General features: G+C 41.7%; 1 non-coding gene across 1 annotated transcript; it reads right to left on the minus strand.

The window, feature by feature from the left end:
* Nucleotides 1-10,066: 10,066 nt before the first annotated feature.
* On the minus strand, nt 10,067-10,139 carry TRNAW-CCA (transfer RNA tryptophan (anticodon CCA)). Its single transcript has one exon. It is a non-coding gene; the product is annotated as a tRNA-Trp (tRNA).
* Nucleotides 10,140-18,781: the final 8,642 nt, after the last annotated feature.

Raw genomic sequence — 18,781 nt, forward strand, 5'->3', positions numbered from 1 at the left:
ATGGAATTCTATAATCTTGTGGAAAGATTTATTTGCAAAGATACTCCATGCAACTAATGATCTCAATACTGGTATGCAATGAAAATACTAGTATTTCTGTATTCATTTCATTTAATACCAAGCTATATTTTTATTTTTATTTGAATTAGCTAATTAATTTAATTATTAATATAATGATTGAAATTCAATTGAAGTAAAAATGAATAAATGCAATACATAGACATTTACCATAATTCACATAAAATTTATTCACATTTCAAAGCATAAAGTCAAAACATCTATAAAAATGCTACATCCATTATGGGCTTCCCAGGTGGCACTAGTGATAAAGAACCTGCCTGCCAGTGCAGGAGATCTAAGAGATGTGGGTTTGATCTCTGGATTGGAAAGATCTCCTGGAGAAAGGAATGGCAACCCACTCCAGTATTCTTTCTTGGAGAATCCCATGAACAGAGGAGCCTGGCAGGCTACGGTCCTTAGTCACGAAGAGTCAGACACAACTGAAGTGACTTAGCATGCAGGCATGTAGTGAGTATCAAGCATAGGAGAAGGGATGAAGGAGAGAAGAATTATAGACAGAACAAATGGTGAACAGAATTAAAATATGTGGCCCAGAAATATTGCTTTGTCCATAAAAATGTCATTGTTTAGTAGAGTCAAAAATATTCAAATTTGCATTGCAATCACTAATTGCACCATTATCTTTAAAGAGAAATAATTTATAATCTTGCTTAGATTAGTATGTGTCCAGATGATGAAATATTCAATGACCATTGGCATATAATGTCAAACAATTTTTTATGACTTGAAAAATGTTCACAATACAACTTTAAGTTAAAAAAAGTCAGAGTCAAAATTTCTATATTCATCATTATCTAACTAAGAGGATCCTGGAAAAGATTGGGAAAAGTAAAACAAATGTTACCATGGAAAGCAAAAAGGGGAAAATTGAGCTAAAGAATTTGAGCTAAAGAAAAATTGAGCCAAAAAAAATTTAAACCTAAGAATTGCCATCAGGGGCTAGGCTAGGACCTTGCCCAAGACCCAGAACCATACCTGGGACAAAACATGTTGGCCAAGTTTCTATGGCCTAGAGCAAGAAGCCAAGGCAGTATGGATTTCTGCTTCTCCATTCCTAAGAAGACAAAAAGAGGACTACATCTCCATCATCTTGGCACCACTCTAATGGGTGTCAAGCACCATTTGCTCATGATCTCAGGGGTAATGCAGCTTTTTTACTGTCATTTAAACCATGGGTTTTGATTACATCTTCTCAACATTACCACTTATTTAGAAAACAGATATGAAGTAATTTACAGTAAAATCAAATTAAAAACAAGGTAAAATACAATAACAGGCTAAAGAACCTAGTGAAACTTGACTTGGGTGGGTTGAGTCTGAAGGTGGAAAACTTATAATACATTTCTGTCCCTGACTTTCTTTGTTCTAAGAATGCAGCGTCCTAGACAAATGAAATCATCTTAACAAAAACATGTTCAGTTAAGTTCTGATCATTTAACATGACTATGTAGGCAGTGTCACATTCTTGACTCCTACTCAGACAAGCATTACATACACCTGGTCCCAAAAACACCCCCAAGATTTGTTTTATCTTTGAAGCTCTGGTCAGGACTTCTTTTTCTGACTTTGGCCACTAGAAAAATTCAATCCTGTGGGACATGGTTGAGGATTTAAAACAAGTTCTTGGCTTTTAGGATCACAAGGTCTACATTGTATTCTTCTCTTTTAGCGTAAGTTCCTCCCATGGTTCTTGGCACCTATCAGATGCTCAGTGGAATCGGTTATTTCTGTAGTTACCAGGAGGGCTCAACAGAGTTCATATGCCATTGCTTGCTCAATTGCTCAACCTAGCTTGTCCAAAACAGAACTCTAGACTTCCACCCCAATGACTTCTTCCTCAAGTTTTCCCTACCTCCACCCAACCAATGGCTCAAACCTGATCCTAAGAGTCACCCCTGACCTTGACTCTTCTCTCCTTCATGTTCAGTCTATCAGCAAATTTTGTTGGTTCTGCTTCCAATAGATCCTAAATCTTACCACTTCTCTTTGCAATACCATCATCGCTCAAATAGACCATGAACTACTTGTATTAGTTTGCTGGGCTGCCATAACAAAATACCAGAAATTGGGTGTCTGTAGCAATAGAAATTTATTTTCTCATAATTACGGAGGCAGGAAGTCCAAGATCAAATTTTCAATAAGGTTCATTTCTTCTGAATCCTCTCTCCTCAGTGTGTAGATAGCTATCTTCTCCCGGTGTCTTCACATAATCGTCCCTGTGTGTCTGTGTCCTAATCTCTTTGTAGTTAGTATTAGTCACTTAGTCCTGTCCAACTCTGTGCGATCCCATGGACTGTAGTCCACCACACTCCTCTGTCCATGGAATTATCCAGGCAAGAATACTAGAGTGGGTAGCCTTTCCTTTCTCCATGGGAATCTCCCTGACCCTGGATTGAATCCCGGTCTTCTGCATTGCAAGCAAATTCTTTATCATCTGAGCCACCAGGGAAACCCAATCTTTTCTTATATGGACATCAATCTCATGGAAATAGGGGCCATCCTAATGACCCCTTTTAACTTAATTACCTTTGTAAAGATCCAAATACATTCTGAGGTACTAGGGGTTAGGGTTTCAAGATGTAAATTTTGGGAGGACACAATTCTGCCCATTACACAGGTACCTTGCTTTGATTCTTGACTCCTAAAGTCTGGTTCCCATAGTGAATTAGAGTAATCTTTACATATCTTGGCACTTCGCCATTCTGAAAATTCTCTGGCGGTTTCCTATTGCACCTGTATTTACACCAGAGATTCCCCGGTGGCTCAGATGGTAAGTGTCTGCCTGCAATGTGGGAGACCTGGGTTCAATCCCTGGGTCAGGAAGATCCCCTGGAGAAGGAAATGGCAACCCACTCCAGTATTCTTGCCTGGAAAATCCCATGGATGGAGGAGCCTGGCAGGCTACATCCCATGGGCTCACAAAGAGTCGGACTCGACTGAAGCGACTTAGCATGAGTGACTTCACTTTCTTTACATTTAAGATTTCTTCCTCAGCCTGTGAGGCCAGCTGTACCCTCTCTGCAAGCTCATCTGTTCTGACCCTGGTCTGCTCAGCATGACCTAAATCTCTCCCCCACGCATACCTAAATCATCCTCACCTCAGTGACTTTGCACCTGCTGTTCCTGTTGGGCAAAGCACACTTCCTCCAGCTGTCCCTCAAGGCTGGCATCTGCTCACAATCTGGTTCACCCCAGAGTTGCTATCACTTTCCTGGGTGCTCCCCTCTCCCTCCTGCCCAGCCAGTGTCAGCTTCAGCATGCAGACCCTACCGAGACCCTCATCCTGTTTGACTTCTTTCACAGAATAATCACTTTCTAAAGTTTTCCAATGTTTAAATTTGTTTTTTTAAATTGTCTACCTCCCCCATATTAATGTAAATTCTAATGTAAATTCATAGTTCAGTAAGTAATATTTATTTAATTATCAAAGGGAACCTTCAAAATGTGGACACAGCACTTTTCTTTTGCCAGTAAACCAGCATTTATTTACTGATGCTCTTCACAAACGACATCATTCATTAAGTCATTCAACAAGTATTGATCAAATGCAGGATGGTAGAGCAGACAGATCAATGGATTCTGCAGTAAGCAGATGGGTAATTTAAATGCTATTTCTACCACTTTGCCATGTTGCCTTTTGCAAAATGTTTAACCTCTCTAAAACTTTGTGAATCTGTAAAATAAAGACTGAAAATATATTTGTCCTTACTTTAAGATGCACCAAAAATAAGGTGGATTGACAAATATAGCAGGATGAACAGATGGAGAGTGTGTGATAAAGCAAGCAAGCAACCCCATGAATAGTCCATGGAATTCTCCAGGCCAGAATACTGGAGTGGGTTGCCATTCCCTTCTCCAGGGGATCTTCCCAACCCAGGGATCGAACCCAGGTCTCTTGCATTGCAGGCAGATTCTTTACCAACTGAGCCACAAGGGAAGTCCATAAGCAAGTATGACAAAATGTTCATTGTAGAATCTGGGTGGTGAGTCTATGGGTATTCATGAAAAAATTCTTTCAACTTTTCTGCATGTTTAGAACTTTTCATATATAATAGTATATCAGGGTGGGGGGGGCAAATCAAACAATCTTGCAGGTTTGTTTTCAGGATTAAAGGATATGGTGTTTATAAGGTACATAGGCGTGGTTGGAGTGCTATCAGTTCAGTTCAGTTCAGTCACTCAGTCGTGTCCGACTCTTTGCAACCACATGAATCGCAGCACGCCAGGCCTCCCTGTCCATCACCAACTTCCGGAGTCTACTCAAACTCGTCCATCGAGTCAGTGATGCCATCCAGCCATCTCATCCTCTGTTGTCCCCTTCTCCTCCTGCCCTCAATCTTTCCCAGCATCAGGGTTGCAGAGAGTCGGACACAACTGAGCGACTGAACTGAACTGAATGTGGCAAGCAATAGGGAGGGGAGTGGAGTGTAGCCTTTGCCCTCTAAATAAGGAAGATCTGATCTGATCAAATCAACAGAATTGATCGTGGATGAGTGTTTTCCTCCAAGGAACTGGCAAATAAATTGAATATATTCATTTCTTACAACTGATGTTATTTCTTCCTGGAAAACCCAGGCAAAAGAAATGTCTAAATGCAGCATAAAATTCAAGGCAGCCAACTGTCAGCCAGGGAAGACGTGAACAAAATCTTTCCAGGTCACATAGCTGTAGCTACGTTCCAGGCATTCCCTCATTCCCTCAGCAAACTTGCACAACCTTCTGTTCTGAGTCAGGCCTTGTGCCAGAACTTGAGAATGTGAAGGTGACTTTGTGGGGGTTCAGAACAGGCCTTCCCAAGATGTGCCACCTTGACATGTGGCCATTGAGACCCTCTGGACTCAAGAGAAGCTACTTCCCCTCCCTTAACTAACCTAGACGAATTTAAACTGGAGATTTTTCCCAGGAAAAGAGTTCTTTTCAGGGATAAATTTGATCTAAGTTGCTGTCTGTAAGGCAGGGCAAACACTTAATTACCAAACATGTGCTCTTCTTCTTGCCGCCCTGTGACTGACCCTCCTGTCCTTGAGAGCCCCAAGTCCCTATCCCATTCCTTAGCTCAGGATGGCATTTTTACCTGGTTTTACTTTTCTCTGAACCTCTCACACATGTGGGATTCTCGTACCCAAGAAATTAAATTCAATTTTCTCCTGTTAATCTGTCTCATGTCAATTTAATTCTTAGACCAGCCAGAAGATGCTACAAGGGTGAAAAACAGTTCTTTTCCATCCTAACAACTTGGACACGTGCCAGTTCCCCAGGAGCCCACAGGCTAATGGGGTGGACCAGTGCATGTGGACAGATATTAACTATGTGAAGAGAGCCAACATACATACAAAACATACAAAGGGGTGGGACAGAATGAAATTGTGTTGGACATATATAAAAGCTATAAATTCATTCTTATGAATCAAAACCAGAATATCTTTGTTCTTTTCCTTAGAAAATCATCAAAAGGAAAGGCTTTGTGCCTGTTTTCAAGCAGACCATGTCAAACATGCCAAAAAGAGCTTTAAGACCTAAGGGACTTGAAAAGAGATTTCACCAAGGTTGTGCTGATAAAATAAGGGAAGGGAGACCCAATGAATACAGAGCATTCATCCTGGGCCAACTCTTAACAGAAAGCATTTCATATCATTCTCACAACAACAGTAGGACATATCACAGGAGGAAATGAGGTTCAGGGAGCTTGGGTGCTCCTCTCAAGCACATGGACCAGAGCTGGGATGCTAACACTAATCTTCCAGTCCCCAAAGCCCGTACTCCCTCTGCCAGACCCTCAGCTCCAATTTTAGAGAGAATTCTTTTTTTTTTTTTTTTTTTTAGGGAAAGAAGGGCCTTATCATCTTTTCAGGGGCAAATCTATGTCTTGTGAGGTTGCTTCAGAGGTCAGGATAAAGGTCACTGCCCTTGACCATGAGCCACAGTAACCTCTGGAACCTGAGGGGAGGAGGTATAGGGAGAATTGAATGGCTGTATCTTTAGGCAAAGGCCCCTCCAAACTAGGGTTTCCCATGGGGTGCTAGTGGTAAAGAACCCCCCTGTCAATGCAGGATACATAAGAGACACAGGTTCAATCTCTGGGTCGGGAAGATCCCCTAGTGGAGGGCGTGGCAACCCACTCCAGTATTCCTGCATGGAGAATCCCATGGACAGAAAAGCCTAGCGGGCTACAGTTCATAGGGTCGCGAAGAGTAAGACACGACTCCAGCAACTTAGCATGCATGCCTCCAAACAAGGCTGAGATTTAGAGCTCTGTTGTTTCATTTCAGAGTCTCTTTGGTATTTCTCTTTGGGTTTCCCTTGTGGCTCAGACAGTAAAGAATCTGCCTGCAATGCGGGAGACCTGGGTCCATTTCCTGGGTTGGGAAGATCCCTTGGAGAAGGGAATGGCTACCCACTCCAGTATTCTGGCCTGGAGAATCCCATGGACCATATAGTCTATGGGGTTGCAAACAGTCAGACCCGACTGAGTGACTTTCACTTCACTTCACTTAGTATTTCTCTGAAGAGGTTCAGGGAGGTAGACAACTAAAGAACCCCTGGGTCAGCTGGGATGTAGTCATTGTTAATTGGGGTGCTTAGGCATGAAGGGAGGGTAATGTTGATATGGGAAGGTACCATGGACAAGGACCGAGGCAGGAGTGCTCAAATCCCGTTCTGTCAGTCACCCTCCACCTCTGGAAAAGTACCTAAGGCAGCTTTACACTGAGCATTAAGAGAAAAGCTAAAATTAAACCACCACTTTGTCAATATCTGATTAAGTATGTGAAGAGATTTCTGGGAAAGGTTTCTCCAAACCAGCTCCTCTTCTTCAGATCTAACTGAGGGACCAGAATGTCCATGTGGGCTTGCTATGGAAGAGAGAGCTACCCAGACCCATGGGAGGTCAACTTCTCTGAGTGGTAGAGAAGAGGCTGACCTTCCCTGAAGAACTAGACCCATTAGGAGATGTGAGAGCATGAAGAGGAAACATTTAAGATATAGCTACGGTTTTTCCAGTGGTCATGTATGGATGTGAGAGTTGGACTATAAGGAGAGCTGAGTGCCGAAGAATTGATGCTTCTGAACTGTGGTGTTGGAGAAGACTCTTGACAGTCCCCTATCCACGTGGAAGTAGCCAGCTCCACATAAATGTGAGCAGAACTTACATATATTTTCATGGGAATAAACTTAAAAAGCAGGTTCAAGCTTCATCATATTTTTTAACGTTGAGTACTGGTGACAGGTCATATTTCTGCAATGAACTGTTGCCTGTCTATATGAGGGATTATTATATAAACATGGAATTTTGAAACTTATATAACTCTAGAAATAGAACACACAACTAATCATTACAATTTTCTGTGTCCAAATTTATTGTTTGTTGTTTTGATTACCTGAATAGCAAAACTTATTATAATACACTGAACAATCTCAAAAAAAAGGGAAAAAATAGAACAATTTACTCTGTGGTTTCCATAATTAACAATGATGATCATTTTTATATTGATCATTTCTAATATGAGTATATATGTAAGGTTTGAGGTGGACAACACTTGTGCTTTTATAGCAGATACTTACTTTTACAAAAATTTAAATCCTTTCCCTTTCCCCCTAACTTTCCTATCCCCACTATCATCTCTAGGAAAATATATTAAAAAACCATGACTTGTGAATATCCCCATCAGTTTTTTCCAGTCTCATCTTATACATGTAAATATTTTAATGATATCTTTTGTTTTATAAATTCAACAAATCATATTATTATTTACTCTGATATGCACATAAATGATGCCTAATATTTATTAATATCATTGTGCAACATCGTTTGTTAAACTACATTCCCAATGAAAGGTGCTTTTTACTCTAAGAAATAATTTCCCTGTAGAATAATTGCTAGGCCAAATTATATGCAATATTTTAATTAAGGTCCACTACCAACTTAGTTTTAAAAATTTCTGCAACAACTCTATGGAAATGAATGATATACTTTCAAATAAGTGATATAACTGAGTCTTATTACAACTGGGTCTGTTAGAGCAATTCTTGTCTGAAGTTCTTACTACGAGAGAACATTTCACAATAAGGTTACAGAATTCCCAAATGAATGATTTGCTATTTGTTAACCTATATACAACTGTATAACTGCAGACAGAAATATCTTTTAGAGTTACAAGCAATTTTTATTTTGGTAATAACTACCACTTTATAGACAGATAAATTGACTTAAAGATAAATATTTATTGAAAATTTATAACAAATATATAAGAAATCAACTTCTGAAATACAAGTCACTTTTTCAATGAACTAAGGTATTTGCCAAAGCCTTTGACTGTGTGGATCACAATAAACTGTGGAAAGTTCTGAAAGAGATGGGCATACCAGATCACCTGATCTGCCTCTTGAGAAACCTATATGCAGGTCAGGAAGCAGCAGTTAGAACTGGACATGGAACAACAGACTGGTTCCAAATAGGAAAAGGAGTACGTCAAGGCTGTATATTGTCACCCTGCTTATTTAACTTATATGCAGAATACATCATGAGAAACACTGGGCTGGAAGAAGCACAAGCTGGAATCAAGATTGCTGGAAGAAATATCAATCACCTCAGATATGCAGATGACACCACCCTTCTGGCAGAAAGTGAAGAGGAACTAAAAAGCCTCTTGATGAAAGCGAAGGAGGAGAGTGAAAAAGTTGGCTTAAAACTCAACATTCAGAAAACTAAGATCATGGCATCTGGTCCCATCACTTCATAGGAAACAGATGGGGAAACAGTGGAAACAGTGTCAGACTTTATTTTGGGGGGGCTCCAAAATCACTGCAGATGATGATTGCAGCCATGAAATTAAAAGACACTTACTCCTTGGAAGGCAAGTTATGACCAACCTAGATAGCATATTAAAAAGCACAGACATTACTTTGCCAACAAATGTCCATCTAGTCAAGGCTATGGTTTTTCCAGTGGTCATGTATGGATGTGAGAGTTGGACTGTGAAGAAGGCTGAGTGCTGAAGAATTGATAAAACTGTGGTGTTGGAGAAGACTCTTGAGAGTCCCTTGGACTGCAAGGAGATCCAAACAGTCCATCCTAAAGGAGATCAGGCCTGGGTGTTCATTGGAAGGACTGATGCTGAAGCTGAAACTCCAATACTTTGGCCACCTGATGTGAAGAGTTGACTCATTGGAAAAGACCCTGATGCTGGGAGGGATTGGGGACAGGAGGAGAAAGGGATGACAGACGATGAGATGACTGGATGGCATCACTGACTTGATGGACATGAGTTTGAGTGGACTCCGGGAGTTGGTGATGGACAGGGAGGCCTGGCGTGCTGCGATTCATGGGGTCGCAAAGGGTCAGACACGGCTGAGCGACTGAACTGAACTGATACCATGTTCATATTTTTATACCTTATTTCACTTTAGTCAGATTTAAGATATCCATGTGTTCATGCTAAGTTGCTTCAGTCATGTCTGACTCTGTGCAACCCTATGGACCATGGCCCACCAGGCTCCTCTGTCCATGGGATTCTCCAGGCAAGAATACTGGAGTGGGTTGCCGTGCCCTCCTACAGGGAATCTTCCCGACCCAGGGATTGAACCTGTATCTTTTACATCTCCTGCATTGGCAGGTGGGTTCTTTACCATTAGCACTACCTGGGAAGCCCAAGACATCCATATGTATATATTAACATGAAAAGTAAATTTAGAAAATGTATTGACCTACAAGATATATGCCAGTTTTTCCCACACTCATGGATGTTCCAGAAGAGATGTTTCCCCACAGCACCAGCCTTGTGGAGAACAAAAATCAGGACTTCCTTAGTTTCTTCTGGGTCATGATTTTCTGATCTTAGCATGAATTTTACATAATGGAGGGCTATGGGAAAGTTTTATTTTTTAATATTTATTTTTATTTATCTATTTTTTTTTTTTTTTTTTTTTTGGCTGTTCCAGGTCCTAGTTGCAGCACACAGGATCTTTAGTTGTAGCACATGGAATCTAGTTCCCTGACCAGGGATCGAACCTGGGCCCCCTGCATTGGGAGCTTGGAGTCTTAACCACTGAACCACCAGGGAAGCTCCTTGGAAAAATTTTAACATGAAAGTGTTATTCTCAAATTCATTAAGTTCTAGGATTTTTTTTAGTTTTTTCTTCTACTTTTGGCTGTGCTGGGCCTTCACTGCAGCACATGGTCTTCTCTAGCTGGGGCACACAGGCTCTAGAGCCCACAGGCTCAGGAGTTGCTGCTCTTGGGCTGCTCTGACCCACTGCATGTGAAATGCTTAGTTCCCTGACCAGGAATCAAACCTCTGTCCCCTGAGTTGGAAGGCAGATTCTTAACCACTGGATCACCAGGGAAATCCCAAATTCTGGGATTTAAATATTGAGTCTTGTCATGATTGAAAGAACAATCTACCCTACCTTTACCACAGCTGATCTGACTTCTAATCGCTTCTCAGTTCACCCAATCAGAACTGGCTACATCATTTGCAAGGACCAGTGCAAAATGAAAATATGGGGCCCTTTGTTCAAAACTTAAGAATTTTAAGACAGCAATATCAGAGCTTAGAATTAAATGTGGGACCCTTCTAAGCACACTGGCCCCATGCAACCGCATAGCCTGTGTGCCTGTGAAACGGACCCTGGGCGTGTGTATTTGAAGTGATCATACCAATTACACATTTTGCAATGGCGAAAATATCATTAAATTGCTTATGTTGGTAAAAGTTTTAGTAGAGGGTACAGGGCACAGTAGACAGACCTCCCCAGTGATCTATGAAACAAGGAGACTGTACTATTAATCAAGGTTCCATGAACACTTTGGTGAGGGGAGACAATATCTCAGAGGTTCACCTCAGGTCCATCTCTTGTTCATTTCACCACTGGAGGCAGGTCAGGCAATAGTCCCCTGATGATTTACTCTGAGCATCTCTGGAGCTTCCACCTTCCAACTCTACCATCTTGGAGTTCTTTGCTTCTAGTCACAAGGAGGGGAGAAAAAGTAAAGGAAGCCCTTTGCTCATGTTCTCATTGACCAGAATTCAATCCAATATTCCCAGCCTAACCTCATGGAACCTGAGAAATACCATTTTCTTGTATGCTCCCCCAAAAAGCAAAAAGAATTGTGAACATCTAGCTTGCCTGTGCCACAGAAATGGAAATATGGAAGTAAAATAAACTCATCAACTACATATTAATTAGTGTTGACTAAGTAGGGTGGCTCAGAGGTTAAAGCGTCTGCCTGCAATGCAGGAGACCTGGGTTCAATCCCTCGGTCAGGAACAGCCCCTGGAGAAAGAAATGGCAACCCACTCCAGTATTCTTGCCTGGAGAATCCCATGGACAGAGGAGCCTGGTGGGCTACAGTTCATGGAATCGCAGAGAGTCAGACACGACTGAGCAACTTAACTAAGTAGATAGGATTGTGCTGCTCTTTGAGAAGACATTAGAGAAAATATCAGTGTACCTTCTGTCAAAAAGCCTAATGCTTCATTATGGATATAAGACACACAAACACCAAAAAGATTCATATCAAAGGAAACTACTATATTAGTGTAGTCTGAAGAGTTAGGCAACCTCCTTGCAGGAAATTACTTAAGAGCAAGGATAAATGAAGGCCATTCAAATGTGAACAAGCAAAGGGTTTTTTAAATTAATTTTTTATTGAAACATAGTTGATTTACAATGTTGTGCTAATTTCTTCTGTACAGCAAAGTGATTCAGTTATACATATATAAACATTCTTTTATATATATATCTTTTCCATTATGGTTTATCACAGTATGTTTAATATATTGATGTTTTCCTGTGCTATTCAGTAGGACCTTGTTGTTCTCCATTCTGTATATACTAGTTTGCATCTGCTAGCACCAAACTCCCACTATATCCCTTGCCCACCCACTTTGGCAACCACAAGTCAGTTCTCTATGTCTGTGAGTCTGTTTATGTTATATTTTAGATTCCACATATGAAGATGTCATATGGTATTTGTCTTCCTCTTTCTGGTTTACTTCACTTAGTATGATCATCTCTAGTTCCATTCATGTTGCAACAAGTGGCATTATTTCATTCTTTTTTAGGAATGAGTAGTATCACATCATATATATGTACCACATATTCTCTATTCATTCATCTGTTGATGGACATCTTTTTTTGTGAATTAAAACATTTTCATTTTTTTTTTATTCAAGGCTAACTATAGCAAGAGAGTTAGCCACCATCACTTGTATTTGGCAGGGACGCAAAAGCAGGTAGAGGAGCAGGAAAGTTTCACTGTGGAAAAAGAGGAAGGCTTCATGTATGCCCTGGCTAGAGGCTGCCAACCTAGGACAGCTGTAGGTGAGAGAGGTGGACAAGGGACACTGGCTGGGTAGGGGTGTATATTTGACTGTCTCCAGTTGGCCCTAGGTTGGAAGTAAGGGGTGGGGGATGAGGGAAGTGGTCAGTTATGAATCAAGTCTTGGCTGTTTGGGTCATTGGTCACAGGGGTTTTGGCTTCCTAGACTGGCTGCAGGAGACAGAGGGCTTACTTCCTACAAGTCTGAGTTGCAGATAGTAAGTTAGTTTCCTGGGTTGCTTTCTGCAGATTGTCAGCCGGAGTTCTATTTTTCACACATGGTCTGGGTATTATCTGTTTGTATATTCAGTCTCTCAAGGAAATCTCAACCACAGGACTGAGCTATGTGGATCTTGGAGCCCAGGCCCAGTTTCAGAAAGTTTCAAGTGGATGTGTATCTGGTTCTAACTTAGCCTCGGCAGGAGGTGGCCATGTGTATCCCAGAAGAAAGTCAGCTTCAAGTTTGCAATCTAATTCTACCCCTGATGAGCTCTGTAACTTTCATAGCTGAGTCTACTGGTCTGGGTCTAGTTCCTTCATCAGTAGAAACAGAGAAAACACACTTGGTAAGGTTTTGGACAACTGAGAAGAAATTACTGTTTTAAGTAACTGAGAGGGAGGACTTCCCTGGTGGTCCAGTGGTTAAGACTCTGTGCTCCCAATGCAGGGGGCCTGGGTTCCATCCCTGGTCAGAGAACTAGATCCCACATGCTAAAATGAAGATTGAGGATCCCGCGTACTAAGACTCTTCAGATCCAAATAAATAAATAGATATATTTTTAAGAAATAATAAAGTAACTGAGAGGGTACTTGCAGAATCTCAAGAACCCTTGGTTCCTCTCCTTTTCCTGCCTCTTTGTTCATGTGCCACCATGAGGCGGTTACAGTTCTGAGGACTTTCTAGGCGGGAAAGGTCTTAGCAGATCTAAGCCCATCTCGGGTCCAGCTCTGAGGAGTCTGTGACACAGTGACCTTGGGCTATTGAACACAAACTGTTCCCTTCTCCTGGGCTGACCTTCTCTTGAACATGCAACTCTGGATAAAACTTGCCCTCTGCAGGCCAGGTAACATGGTGGATCCTGTGCCCAGTGTTTTAGAAACTTGTTTCCAGTCAGTCAGTTTCACTTGAGGAAAAAAGACTTCATTAAAGGAGGCAGCCAGAGAACAAAGGAGTCACTCACTCCCCCAGTGCAAATACCTTGGCCCAAAGGATTTAAAAGGGCCAAACTCCCAGGGCCCCCACCAAGGTCCAAAGTCACACCATGACCTTTTGTACACTCACCCTTGAGTTCTCAGATTCATAATGAGATTAGTACACCATCAGCTCCCTGGCATCCACTGTTCTGACTCAGAAATCTAGTTCCCTAACTTCCTTTGGAGCAGGGAGTCATGGTCTCTCACAAGAGCCTCTCAGAGCACACAAACCCCTATGCTCCCATGTTGCTCCACAGGTTCCTTGATCCCTGTATTTCTGAGGCAGGAGACACAGTGAAATGTTCCTCTTTTCTATAACACACTCCTTTCTCTCTTTCTCGCCCACCAAACATGGCTGGCAGCTCTGAGGACCACAATGAGCACTGTGCAAAGAGAACCAAAGTGACTCGCTCCCCCGCAACTCAGCAGCCAACAGGCCCTGAGACCCACTTCAGCATGTGGCTGTGTTTTCTCAGTTGGGACTGGGATAAAACCTCTTTATACAGTTGTATAGATTGCACGTTGGCATGAGGCTATGCCCACCAAGAAGACATTAGATGTCTTTGCCTAATCTTCAGAGCTATGGCAATTCTGAATGTCAAGTTATATGCATTCTACATTCTAAAGTATTAGAGCCAAAAGAAATTGACCTATTTGAAGGCGTTCCAGGATGGTAAGTTGCCATCTCCACCAGTCATGCCAACACACATCTGCATCAATCTGTATATCATTTCAGAATCCAGTGGCCTCATGTAATGTCAATAGAAGGCAGGACTTGAAGTCAGCTGGACTGGGTTTGGCCCTTGGATCTTTACCTTCATTCATTCATTCAACAACTCTTTACTGAGGACCTCTTCCATGCCAAGAGTAGGGCAAAGCATTAGGGACACAACAGTTAATAAAAGACAAAAATCCCAGCTTTCGTGGTGTTTACAAACTATCTGAAGGAGACAGACAATAAATAAAATTAACAAGTGAATATGTTAGAGGGTAGAAATTGTTGTGGATAAAGTAAAAATGGGAAGGGGGATCAAGTGTCCTGGAGCAGAGGGCATTTGTATATATGTGGTAGATAAATGGGGGAAGAGCTTTCTGGGCAGAAAGAATAGCAAAAACAAAGGCACTAAAGCAGGAGAACGCTGGGCTTGTTTGGGAGACAGCTAGGAGGCCACTGTGGCTGGAGCAGCATGAGGAAGGGTTACCAAAAGTAGAAGGTGCAGTTTAACTATGAGGTTGTGAACTGTCTTGTAGCCCTTTTAAATCCTTAGTTTCCTCCTCTGTAAAAAGGGACCAGGGATATCATTTCACAGGGAGTGATAAAGTACTGGAATACATGTGGGAGAGCTTTGCACACAGTAAGAAACTGTAAGGTATTTGTAAACTGGGACAGCCACTCTGTCCCCCCTCCCATCCTGCGGCCATTCCTCCTTCTCCGTGTCCCTACCCAGCCACAGGTACCACACAGAATGGAAGTGTATCATCCCAAATTCTCCCAGAATGAGGTCTGGAATCACCATCCCCATCATATCCTGACTCTGTGGAACATAGAGCTCTCTCACACCCAGTGCTTGGCCGGCTTTAGAGAAGGAAGAAAGGAACTACCCACCAGACACACTCGGCCACCCACCAGCTACTACAAGACGTCACTCAGCCCCACACAGTGCCTGGAACAGGGAAGAGACTCAAAGATGCCCAGTGAACTGGATCCAACTGAAGGAGGTTAAGGTGCAGATGAGAAGACAGAATGATAAGAATATCCACAAAACAGAGGCAAAGAACTAGGGAAGGTCTCTACAGACACTGATAATCAGGATGAAATCTGCAGCTAAAACTATAAAATCTGGGTCTATCACAGAAACCCTTGTTGCCCTGTCCAGCACGTCAAGCTACACCTTCATGTCAGATGGCTCCTGTGTGCATCTGCTCCCACATTGAGGATACATCTCTGCTGAGGTTGAGTAAACTTACAAGGGAGTTGGGAAATCACTGTAATGGAGAAAATCCCAGAACATCAAGGCTTCCACTCACATCCTTCTACAGAGCCAATCCATGTTTACTGTCTCACCCTACAGAAAGGCTGGTTCCAGCATCTGACCCTCAGAGGGGCCAGTTCCCCACTCATGGTGGGGCAGTGGCTGAACCAGACCAGTTGTCAGCTAAGAGGGCTGTGGCAACAGCCAGGGGTGATCCACTCAACAAGGGAAAGGATGAGGCTATATCCACCAAGAAGACATTAGATTTCTTTGCCTAATCTGCAGAGTTATGACTTCTTTGAATGTCAAGTTATATGCATTCTACATTCTAAAGACTCTTCAGACCTCGGGGCAATCTAATTACAAACAGCAGATCCAGATGCAGAATCAGAACAGGAGTGAGGAGCCAGGACTCACATCTGGCAAAAAGAAGACCAGAGCAAGAGAAGCTGACCCAGGAAAAAAGAAGCCCAAGTTACCTGGAGCATGAAATGAGTGTGGGTCAGTCGCCGTGGCTTAAAGGGCAAGAAGCAGATGCCACACCAATTTAGGAAACAGACATCCTTCTAGTCTTCCTCACTGCGAGTGCAATGATACCCTGTGAGTCCACTCGAGCTCTCTCCTTTCTCCTAGTTACATTTACCCATGCCTATATTTTCATTTTTATCAAATAATAGAGAACAGTATGAAGATTCCTTTAAAAAAGAGAGAGAGAGAGAGAGAACTAGGAATAAAACTACCATATGACCCAGCAGTCCCACCACTGGGACCCAGCAGTCCCAGGCATATACCCTGAAAGTGAAAGTCACTCAGTCATGTTCGACTCTTTGCAATCCCATGGACTAGAGAGTCCATGGAATTCTCCAGGCCAGAATACTGGAGTGGGTAGCCTTCCCCTTCTCCAGGGGATCTTCCCAACCCAGGAATCGAACCCAGGTCTCTGGCATTGCAGGCAGATTCTTTACCAGCTGAGCCACCAGGGAGGGAAGCCACAAGGGAAGCCCATATAATTCTGGAGGAAGCCAGAATTGAAAAAGATTTATTTTAAAATTTAAGATGCATCTATTGCCCTTGAGCACTTTTACTTCAGAAAAAAGAGAAACCAGGCCCTTTTACCTTTCAGAACAGACACAGCAGGGTGCCCACAGGACACATTTTTGCATTTAGTGGTACACACACAGACCGTAAAGGAGACTCAACGGCCAGCATACACTGAGCATGTGTCAACTACCAGACCATGTGCAAAGTACTTCTATCAGAATTTAATCCTCAAAGTACTACCTATGACATGACGCTACCTTTTAAAATTTAATTATTTAATTTTTGGCTGCGCTGGGTCTTCATTGCTGCGAGGGCTTTCCTCTAGTTGCAGCAAGTAGGAGCTGTTCTGCAGCTGCGGTGCTCAGGCTTCTCATTGTGCTGGTTTCTCTTGTTGCGGAACACAGGCTGCAGACTCTAGCATGTGGGCTCAGTAGCTGTGGTTCCCAGGCTGTAGGGCACAGGATCCATAGTCATGGCACACAAGCTTCGCTGCTCCAAGGCATGTGGGGTCTTCCTGGATCAGAGATGGAATCTATGTCTTCTGCATTGACAGGTGGATTCTTTACCACTGAGCCACCAAGGAAGCCCTAACATTATGTTATTACCTTCATTTCTGAGATGGGGAAATAGGTACATAGCTTTCCAAGATCACAACACTAGTAACTCATGGGGCTATAGGAAGCTTTTTATCTTGTAAATTCATAATTTTTATAGTTGTAGGACTAATGATATTTCCTATTTTTTGCATGTCAGATTTGGTAAAACAGATTTCCTAGGAATTTAGATAGCTCATTTAAATATTTGAACTTATTGGCATAAATTTGGTCAAATTTCTCTCATAATTTTTAAATTCGGCTTCATTTCTGATACTGGTTTTATGTGCTTCTTTCTCTTTTAACTAGTCTTGCTAGAAATGTATCAATTTAATTAGTCTTTTCAAAGTAAACATTTTCTTGATTTGTTGTCCCTTCCTATTATAGATTTGTTTCTTATTTCATTAATTTCCCCTCTTATCTATATTTTTTCTTCCTTCTATTTTCCTTGGGAGTTGCTGGTGATTTTTCTTTTCTAGTTTCCTGATATGGATGTTTATTAGATTATTGATTTTTAGCCCCTGTTCTTGTCTAAAGTATGTATTTAAGACTATACAATTTCCTGAAGACACAGTTTTTTGAGGCAGAAGCCCAATGTGTCTCCCTTTGCCTGGCAAAGCAAAATAGCTATCTTTTTCTACTTAAATGTCCATACAATAGAATACTACTTTGTGATAAAAAATAAATAAATAAAGTACTGATAGCTCAAGGTGTAACATGAGTAAACTCCACATCATGCTAAGTGAAAGACATCTGTCACAGAAGAGCATGTGTTCCATGATTCTACTTACAAAAAATGTCCAGAGTGGGCAAATCTATAAAGACGGAAGGTAGACCTAGTGGCTGCCTTCAGTCAAGGGTGTAGGTGTGGAAGAGCAGCATGGCTGTTGACCTAATAGGCAAGGGGTTTCTTTCTAGGGCGATGAAAAAGCTCTAAATCAGACTGTGGTAATGGTTGCACAGCTCGGTCACTACACTAAAGACCATTAAGTTGTACCCATTAAATGGGTGAATTGTGTGGTATGTGATTGTATCTTAATAAAGATGTTAAAGAGAAAAAATGGCTATTCCATTAAATCAATGAAATATGATTTTAAGGTACATTCTATTACTTAATTATTAAACACTGAGTTTATTTTCAGGTTTTCCACACTGCTGAGTAATAGTGTAACTAAACATTCCATTTGAAAGAACCTTTTTTTTTTTAAGTAAAGCTGCTATAAATGTAAAAGACATGCTATGTTACTAAGGTCACCTTTATAACTTCAAGATTAACACTTTACAGATGTAAAGAACTAGTTATCTTCCACACAATTATCTCCCATAAAACAAGGTCAGTAGCCTGTTCTTATGCCTCATTTATGGTTAGTCTGGCAGAAAGAGACACAAAAATAAAGTGCCTTAAACAAAGAAGACATTTTCTCGGTCACATGAAAGTCTAGAGGTAGGCAACCCAGGGCTGGGGTGGCAGATATCTCCACAGTGTCCTCAGGACCCCAGGCTCCTTTTAGTCTAATGCTTTGCCAGTCTGAGTATGCTTTTATGGTTCAAACAGTAGTTATCACATCCCCATTCCAAGC

This window comes from Dama dama, chromosome 12, assembly GCF_033118175.1.
Source record: "Dama dama isolate Ldn47 chromosome 12, ASM3311817v1, whole genome shotgun sequence".
NCBI lineage: Eukaryota > Metazoa > Chordata > Mammalia > Artiodactyla > Cervidae > Dama > Dama dama.